We start from the raw sequence: 10,941 nt of genomic DNA on the forward strand, positions 1-10,941 counted from the left end.
TACGTATACATTATAGCCCCTCATTAAGGGATATATTTATACATATACATACATATAGGCACGCATGTATTCGTTTTTATTGTTTTATTTATTTTTAGGACATAGATTTACTGCTCATTATTTTTTTTTACAAAGAAAACGCTAGGAGTTCCGATAGATTTAATTTCATGATTAAATTTTAAAGTTTCGTTTTATTTGGCGTCTTTGATTTTAACAGATATCCGTGAAGTAACACGTGATAAGGTCTAAGCCGTGTGCAGTCGGAAAAATAAGTCCAGTTCAAACAGACAGACGTACATAGAAGCTAGAAGTAATTATAAGGGAGAAATGGCGGCAGCTAAGCCAGAATACACTGAAACAAACAGAAAACGCATCGAAGCACAGAAATTAGGAACCCGTGATTTTTGGAAAATCTACAACAGAGTCGTGTGTAAACAGGACTGCAGAGTTCAATAGTACAAAAATTGAAGAGACTCCTGAAATTTAAGATCTTTTGTACTATAACTAATTAATGGTAGCTGGGGGGGGGAATTCAACCAATATTCACCAACTGTAAAACATTTTTGGGGTTACACATTTTTAAGTTATACTCGTACATAAAAAGAAAAATAAATCAATAATTATTGCAATAAAAATTTACTCTAAAAGTTTTAAAATGTGAACATAAAATATAGACAAGAAACATGTACAAAGAAACACACAGTGTTTACAGAATGCTAAGACAGAGAAGTAGGTACGTGCAAAATGAATGCCGATGCTCAAAATGTATAAACATTTTGATCCCCCCTTTACTCTATTTTCGTTATTGCAGATTTGGCAACAATTGGTTGTTTTGAGTTCAGCTTGGTTTAGCAATTTATCATGAGTTACTACATCTGCAACTTGCAAATGATACAATTAATTTACTGAGAGGAACATTTGACGAACGAATAATTTCACGAATAGATCTGTCAACTGACTACATCATTCGTGCGATTTAATACAATTAGGTTATTTCCATTGAGGGTCTGCAGAGTCATATGTATACGTTGATAAACCAGACATAATAGACAACTTGAAATACAATATTTGCTATGTTATTGTTAAAATACAGCCCAATTTAATGCACAGGGTTTGTGTAAATTGCATTTCAAGATTATGTTACATACACGAAAGCCGTGGAGCTATACGCCAAATATGTTCACGAACTAGACATTTGTGGAACTGTTTTTTTTTAGCCTGTTCTCTAACTAACTACGGTATGGTCGTCTGCAAGTGCGATGCGAACAAGTTCTTGCTATCCCGCCTCCTTAAATAGTCAAATTCTGCCTATTTCCCACGAAAAGGGTCATTGAGCTGTTGTCTTACTGACTACGTTACACTCGTTAACACTTGTCCTGGAGTGGTTGCCGGACCTTGATTAGTGGTGTCTCTTTTATAGCAAAAATCTCATTTAAATTATGAATGCTAAAATTTATATTTGTATGATAAAAATCCTGTGTTTTTTATGATTTATTTTAATTTAAAATTGCCTTCTCCAAAAACACCCTTTTCATACGATCAAACTGTACCCGAATATCACCAGGGCATCTACCAGCGCATCACTGGCCTTCTACACACCACTGTCCCAATTACATGACAACTTCTTTTATAATTTATTATAATGTAAAATAAGGGTAGAACGGGGACGAAATGTTGTGTATGGCGATTACTTCATGTTTCTACCATGTCTGATTACATTATTTTGCTAATAACGAGACTGTCTTCTAAACAAATGTATGGTGGTGCCATATTGGCCGGCATGTATCGTTATCAATTTATTGGATTAAACATTTCAATGGCCTTTGTTGCCATATCATTCTTGATTTATGCAGAGATTACACTGTCTTCTAAGGTATCCATTGCAAATTATGAACGTAGTAGATTGTACGCGCTTCTCTCGGCTACTCTTTTCTTTTCTTTCCGTCTTCGCGGCCTTGCACTGAATCAACACGTGTGCAAATTAGACGTAGTTTATGAGGGATTTCATGCTGTAAATGCTGCAAACACTTACACTCTAATCTGGATGTCGGACTTGATTGCTTGATCGGGCAACTAATAAAGAGCGACTTGGCAAGGGAATAAATTAATTTTCAAGAGAAATGTATAAACTTTTGCTTTTGGGTTAACCATTGAGCACAGTGCAATCAAGCAGAATCACTGTCGTCGGCAAATTAGCGCACAGGAAGCATTTAATCTCTAAACAAAAATAGTTTAAGTTGTGGCCAGATTTATAAATAAATATATTGACGTTAAGTTTTTATACATATTTTTTTACATAGACATCACCACTTGTCAAGGCCCAGAGACACTCGAGGATAAGGGTTAAGCGTGTACAGTAGTCAATTGGACAATATAGTAATCGTTAGTAATGGAAATTCGGTACGGTTCATCCAGAACTTGTTTACGTTGGACTTGAAGACAACTATATTGTAGTCAGCTGTAAAGCAGGAAAACGGAAGTCAGTTCCACAGGCGTGCACTTCTAAGAAAGAAGCTTTGTTCAGTGAATCTACGTTTAGGTTTAGGCAGAAATATTGAATGGGGGCAATTATTGATAGTGTTTTCAGCTAGACGTGTGTTTCTTGTGAAAGTTTGGCGATGGGGGGACTATAGATTGAAGCTCACTCGAGCACTTGCCATGAAAATAACGATAAAGCAGATACAAACTCGCAACATCTCTTCTGTGTGATGGAGGTTGCAGGGAAGAGAAAAGGGCATCTACGAGGCTACGAAGTCTATTTTGAACTCTATCAAGGCAGGACAACTCCTTTCTAGCATCTACTGCTCAGATGTGGCAAAAATACTCCACCTTTGGACGTATCTGAGAGATAATTGTATCAGGCGTGAGATATCTACTGGATCGATAGAAAGATTCCACTATTCTCTAGCGGCCTTGGCAACAGATTTGATGTACGTGTTCCATTTCAGATCAGGAGTAAAGGTAAAACCAGAAGCTTGTCAAAACATGATGCCTTCCAAAAACGAGAGCTATTCACTTCAATTGATGCCTGATGGGGATCAGAGCGTTGATGATGTAAAGATAGAAGCTTGGTTTTAGATGTATTAAAAGTAACCAGTCACTCTTCCTCCTTTGTACCACCTGCTCAAGATCAAAGGAGAGAGAATCGGAGAGAACTTGGTCATTTATGGTCTTAGATTTGTTGCCATAGATGGTAGTATCATCGGCATACATGTCTACGAATGATGTAAGGATGTGATTTGGAAGATCATTAATGTAGATCAGGAAGAGAGTTGGGTCCAGGAATGACCCCTGAGGGACTCCAGCATTAATACTGTGAGCTTCTGATTTTTGCCCATCAACTACTACTCTTATGAACCTATCAGAGAGAAATGATTTAATAATTGAGAAGATATTTCCAGCTATACCATAGTTGGAGATCTTGGGAAGTAAACCTTTATGCCATACCCTATCAAAGGCCTTCGATATGTCAAGAGCAATTGCCCTAAAAAGGTTGCCTCCGTCGAGAGATTCGCTAATCCTATGAGATATAACTGTAATCACATCTGCTGTAGATCTAGCAGAACGGAAACCTATTGTGTGTCACCAAAAGGTTATTTTTGCTGAGATGGTTGATTACTTCTCTATTTAACACAGATTCCAGCAACTTACTCATGACGCACAGGAGACTTATTGGGCTGTACTGAGAGGGGGATGAGTGATCGCCTGCATTCTTAAATGCAGGGCATACTGATGAGATTTTCCAGGGTAATGCTAAACAATTCTCCTTAAGACAACGTTTAAACAGTCTTGTAATGATGGGCTCTAGTTCTGTTTGATTTTTTTTGTACTATAATTGGAATACCGTCAGGGCCGGTTGCTTTACTAGAATCAAGATTTTTGATTAGCTTGGCAGCATCACGTACAGATATTGTTATATCACAGAGCGCATTTTCTGATTAACGAGGGAAATAGTGGGGGTTGGAGGCATTGGTCGCAAAGGGTAGAATTAGCTACAAAGTTCTTGGCAAAGAGTTTGGCTTTGTCTGATGCTGACGAGATTATCTCAAGTCCATTGATAATAGTTGGGATAGAGCACACGCTTCCGTTCAGGATTCTGTTTGTTATTTGCCAAAACTGGTGGGAACCAAGCCGCTGCTCAGCTACTTTGGACTTGACAGACAAAGCATACAACTCTTTTGCGGTCTTTATTACTGTCTTACAATGGTTGCTGGCAGTCCTGAAAACGGCTTTAGTATCGATACATCTATTACATCGGAAGCTATGGAAAAAGTGATTTCTGTGCGCAATGGGAGCAGCACATTCTGGAGAGAACAATGGCTGGTTGTTAGGTATTTGCTGGAACTTTTTTGAGAGTCTGGAACGGTCTGATACTATAGAGGGCACATCCTTTTTAGACATGGAACGCAGAGGTAGATCTGATATAAATGTACAGAAGCTTCCCCAGTCAGCCATAGAGTATCGATATACTATACAATGGAGAGGTACGTCTGAGGACTTATTACATTTCATTTTTATCTTAATTCATATAACAGAGTTATCCAAAGATCCAAGTGAAGACAGAACGGAAACTGAACATAGTTCAGGGCAAGTTGTGAGAAAAAAGGTCTAGGAGACTCGCATACTGGCCGTTAGCGTCAGGCACACGGGTGGATTCGTGAACAATCTCAGTGAGGTCAAAAGCAATGGAGAAATCGTGACAGAACCTCCCGTCATCATCGGTCTTGTTTGAGTGGGTCAGCCATTCCATATTATGAACATCGAATACCCCAGATACATGCATGTTAGTTAAATGATAAGCAGATAGGACGGTCAATTTTCTCGGATATGCTTTTAAAAATAGTAACTCCGCTGTTGTGGGGGCTATAGCGAGTAAACGCAGTAGTGTGAGCAAGTGCAACCCGGAAGCACATGTAGAGTAAGTAAGGATCTTCCCTAGATATGTCTCTACCACATAGAAAGCCATCTTTAATATAGGCACATATTCCATGCCCATGCCGATCCTGGTGGTCAGATTTGGAAATTAAATTAAAGCATTCTTTCATTATGAACTCATCTAGGGAAATAGTCTGTCCAGTGCGAATTTCGCTTAGAAATAATAGGTCCGGTTTAGTCTCCTGTAATTGGATTTCAACCTCTGGAAAGTTAAAACATAGACCCCTGATGTTGGAGAAGCAGACATGGTAGTAGGGTTCTACGTTGGAAGTTGGAGATCCGGGTGTAATCGTGTACTTTTTCTTGAAACTTGTCATGATGGAGTTTTGGGATTTGTAGACAAGGTCGACAGACTTACTTAGAGCAGGACAGAGAGGGAAACTAATAGAGAAGAAGAAACGAAGAAATTTATTTTTCTTTATAGCATATAAGTTAAAGCCGTAACAAAGACCCACGAATATGGCATCGAGAGGCCCCACCAGAAGCTACTACATGGTGCAAAATCCATTCATAATATGGCAATTCAGCAGCCCCAGTTCTTTGCACCTGCTGATAGGACAGCCTCCTTAGCGGTTAATCCAAGGTTCTGGTCCCTGACTATCAGATGGATAACGTAAGCCCAGATAAAACGTTTACCTCCAGCACGCTTACTAGTGACATAACTACAAGGACAGACATAGAAACAGAAGATTTCCGACATCTCGGGCGACTGTTCACGAAAATCCGGCCAACCTAGAACAAAGCTTTTTCTTCTCTCTTTGTCAGAAAAATGACTCATTAAAAAATGAGGACTGCGGGACAAATAAAGAGAAGCGAGAGTAACGGGAGCTGCTGATAACGCATCCACAATGCGTTCTCTAGTTATTATTAAATTATTTTTTATTAAGTATTGTAATAAAGTCCAATTGGCGTGTTTAAGGGAAAATATGGTGATAGATTCCCATCTAACGAACTGAAACTGAATACAATTGCCTAATTTATTTATGCAATCAACTTGGTAGATATAATAAACAAAATTTATGGGCGAGAAAAGTTATTATTAAATAAAAAAAACTCAAAAACATTTAAATTAAATAATGAAATAACATGTAGTTATTAGCATTTGAATCTAAAAAGATGAAAATTTAAATTAATATAGCAACGACTTATCCCGAAAGAGTTCCACCTCCAAAATGCAAACTCTTGAAGGGGAATTTGCTTTAAAATAATCAGCGTTCCAAAGACATATTTTAAATTAACCGTTAAAATAACGTGCTCGTCCTCCGAACTTCAGCTAGTGACGTTTTAAGGAATTGCGAGATAAAAGGAAAGTGGGGGGGGGTCTGTAAAAAGAATATAATTGTTAAGTTTATGCTATCTTTAAGATCAACTTCGTAGATATAATAAACAACATTTATGGAGTATAAAATATAGTATCAATAAAACAATAAAAAAATAAAAATATAAATTATATGCTGAAATAAAATGTAGTTATTAACATGTGAATCTAAAAAGATACAAATTAAAATTAATATAACAACGACTTATCTCGAAAGAGTTCCATGTCCAAAATACAAACTGGGAAAGGAAAATTTTCTTTAAAAACATCAGCGTTTCAAAGACATTCACAAAAACATACAAATGTATGTATATAAACATAAAAACAGAGTTCAACGGCTGGCAGTTCTTGGAAATTTAAGGTATATAACCTCACAACTATCGTGTATATGACATAATCTTGAAGTTTAATTCCCATAAACTTAATGCATTATATTAGGTTGTGATTCGAGAATAACGCATCAAAGATTTTCTCTCAAGTGGTCTATTATGTCTGGTTATTCAACAGTGATATAAGACTTTACATATTATCAAAGGAAATAACCTAATAAAGTTGGTCATCTTTAACCGACCAGAGCAAGGAAAATCGTTGATTTTCAAAATCGAGCAAACCGTTTCCGATTTCTGACGTATCCGTTCTGTAACAAAATTTAGCCCTCCAATGCACGTGTCATAGCCTTATACAGTTTTTCTTCAGCTTTTGTCATTTTCTATAGTAAAAAAACAACAGATATGTGTAGTTGTCTGCTTGACTTTTTAATTTCAAGGCCTGAAATACAACGAAAAATATAAGAATTCCTCTGTTCGGAAGCTTATTTACAATGTGAGGCCATTATACTTTATTCATTATTGAAGAATAGAAATATGAAACAACATTTAGTAGACCGAAAAGGTGACATTACAGAAAATAACTTTCCGACCAATTATTTTTTGACTTGTAAGTCATTTTAATTTAAGAAGAGAGATGTGTTGTTCAAAACAAAATTACAGTATCAACCCCGCGATTGCAAAAATGAGTTTTCAGTAGGTAGCCAATTCGAAAAAGTGTTGAAACAAAGAACAACGTTCATTCTTGTGTGCAAACGAATAGTTAGGTGCGGGAATTTTTACGGGTTTCTGTATATTTATGGAATGAATCCAGTTTCTGATTGGCCGATAGCAGAGCGCGGTTCCAGCTATTTTCACAGTGCTTATCGTCCCTGTCTATAAATAGAAGCTTCCAATTTATTGTTATCATACACTCATTATACGTGATGGGGATGAGTCTCCTAGCAGCTTCGGCTGCAGGGAGACTGGGTAGAGTAATCATCAAGGATCCATTCTATTCCCTCCACCCGACAGGTGCGTGACCTGGAACCGGCCCAGTACCTGTCGGACTGAGTTACACTGCCTGGCTATTACTCAGAAGGTCCACTCTCCCAAGCCTTGCCACTCGGCTTTAGGGAGGGGCAAGTTTATAGCTGAGACGCCCCGACCTAGGAATGCCGACGGGGATGATCAGGAATTTTTTGTTGGGGCAAGAGTGCCCCTCCTTTAGGGGAGCTTACCTGTTCTCCAGCTTCTGACCTTGTTTCACACTTTTGTGCGGTGGACACCAAACAAGTATCTACCCACATTTTAACAAGAATATTGCAACACCAATATATAGTATATTAAAAAAAAAAACTATTATTAACCACAAATTATATTTTTGTTGAAATGATTAATAAGTTTTATAATATAATAATAGTAATTACATTTTTGACACAGCCATATTCCATGTTTCCCAGAAAATTTTGGAAAGTTGGGTGACGAGCAAGGGGCCACTTCCATCAGCGACATGGAAGTTCGCTATCAAGGTCGTTGGGATGCCACCAAGCTTGCAGAATATTGTTGATCTTTTATACAAGATGATGCCAGGGCTCCTTTCTGGAAAATCAATAAAACCTCAATTTATGGATGTTATTGTCTTTGCATGGAATTATTTACAACTTCAAGCTTTAATTGGGAATATTTTAGTCTGATTTCATAAATATGTATCTTGAGGTTACATCAAAAATATTGTGTCATTGATTTACGTGTTTTTATTAATGCTATCGACTTCCTACAGAGAGGAGTATACCATAGCAGAAAAAACTACATCTGATAGAAAAAAATGTGACAGCATTTCTGGACTCAGGCCTCCTCAAATATGTTAAAAACCAGTTGAAACATCTTAGGCGCCATAATAATTTTTATTGTTGTTGGCCAGTGTAATTCATATCATTTGGATTATTCGAACTATTATTATGTTGGATGTTATACTTACAACGTTTCTGTTGATATAAACTTTCGATATTTTTCAGATGCATCGAACTCAGTAATCTTCTGATCGAACTCGGGAATGTGTACGATATTTACACAAACAATTTATTAAATAAACTTTTATATCGTTCAGAGGAAAAAAACGCAAGTTTCAAATAGCAAATAAAAAAAAACAGAGGTGGGGGGTCTCTTCCACTCCAAGAGTTATTTTGAAGGGAAAATAAATTAACTCTGCTTTATATGCTGCTGACAGATTACTTTTCATTTTGCCAAAAAATCATCTTTCAGTATTGTTTTATGAACATTTATACTTAAATCTTTGAAAAAATCTGAAGAGTGTACTCACTTGTGTGATACACTATATATATATATATATATATATATATATATATATATATATATATATATATATATATTTGTGTGTGTTTGTGTGTGTGTGCGTGTGTGTGTTGTTACCATCTTAAAAATCATACATAAACAAGGTAAATAGCCATTAGTCGCGTGCGCTCCTGTAATGAATGAATGCGTGAATGTAGGATTGACATGAAATTCTTAAAGATAAACTAAAATGACCCCAAAATGGGCTGAAATGACTTAAATAAATAAAAAGTAAATGACTTAGAAGAACTTTAATGACCTTTAGGATTAACTGCATTACCTTAAGAATGACTTGAATGCTTAAAAAATAACTGGAATCATTCAAAAACAAATTGAATGATCTGGAGAATGACTTGAATGGTTTTGAGACTGACTGGTTGTAACGTAGGTGATCATTTTACATTTAAATTAATACAGAAAAGTGATCCCGCACTTTATATCACAACAAATTATTTGATCTAGGGTATTTGAAACGTTATTGTCGTATTCAGGACTCTGAAAACCAATAAATAGTGGTATAATAAACATAAAAAGAAATAAAAAGTACATGTGTTACGGACCGGCCGACCGACCGACCGACTAAGTGACTCATAGAGTTGCTTGCACACGACTAAAAAATATTCTGTGGTATGCATTTAAAAAAAAAATATTCTCTGTCGTCGGTCCGTCTATCCCTAACACATTTACTTATTAGTGCAGCATCGGTTAAGAACAGATACTACACTTTGATCTTAGTTATGTGACCAAGGAAAAGTTACATTTTGGACGTTTCAGAAAAGTCTAATGGATAGGTAAAAAATGTGCAATTTTTGTACATTTTTGACGCCTTAAGAGCCCCTTGGAATGCTGAATACCAGTGACAATGGACGAACTATGCCGTTTTACATCGTAACACATGTATATTAGAATTCAGCACCATGGGAGAGCACTATATAGATATACATATCAAGCTTTTTATTAAGAAATATTAAAAAGGGCATTTTTAGCACAAAAAATCCCTGGGGGGACGCAAACAGACTTTTGCCAGGGTCACCCATACTGAATTCATATTAAGAACAATGCCCTCCACAAGTTTCAGAAAAATCTAATGGATTGATCAAATTTTACGGGACAAAAAAACGTCATTTTTTAGCCATTTTTGACGTTTTTGAGCCCCTGCGGGCAACAGGATTTTTCGCAAAAAAAAAAAATCTTTTTAATATGCAAATTTATATATTAAAATATAATTTGTGACAAAATTTCAGGAAAAACTAATGAACGGTTATCCGTCAATCATCCGGACTAACGGACAGACAGACCCATTGAAAACATAGGTCCCTCTCTGATAAATCGGTGGACAAAAATGTACCTCCATACCCCTTGCATAAAAAAAGAAATAAAATGTAAATGTGTTACAGACCGACCGATGTAGGGACTTGCATGCGACTAAATATGCCTTAGCGTGGAAGGGTTTTCCCTTCCATAGCCAAGAAAAAGTTACAAACGTATGTACAGCATCTATAAAAACAGACACTATACTTTGATCTTAGCAAGGTGGTCAAGGAAAAGTTACAAACATAAGTACAGCATGTAGTAGGATCAGATACTACACTTTGATCTTGGACAAAAGGCCAAGAAAAGGGTATTTATTTGCACCCTTACCGAGCAAATTAGGCACAAGGCCGACTTTTAATGTGAGGAGTGAAGGGGAAATGAGGACCAACTCATCGGGGAGTAGGGGAGCTGGATAGTGACAATTGGTATGAAGGGTTGCCCCGACAATGACCAAGTTCTTATATGTTGGGTCGCCCCCACATATGGTCTTTGCTAGTAGTATCGGCTGAAACAGATACTACACTTTGATCTTAGCCAAAATGCCAAGAAAGGGGGGGGTTATTTGCTCACCCACCGAGCAAATTAGGCACAAGGCCGATTTTTAATGTAAGAAGTTAAGTGGAAATAGGGACCAATTCCCCGGGGAGTAGGCGAGCTGGATAGTGACAATTGGTATGAAGGGTGTTCATTACAATGACCAAGATCTTATATGCA

This window comes from Euprymna scolopes, chromosome 16 (assembly GCF_053919585.1).
Source record: "Euprymna scolopes isolate OS-2025 chromosome 16, ASM5391958v1, whole genome shotgun sequence".
NCBI lineage: Eukaryota > Metazoa > Mollusca > Cephalopoda > Sepiida > Sepiolidae > Euprymna > Euprymna scolopes.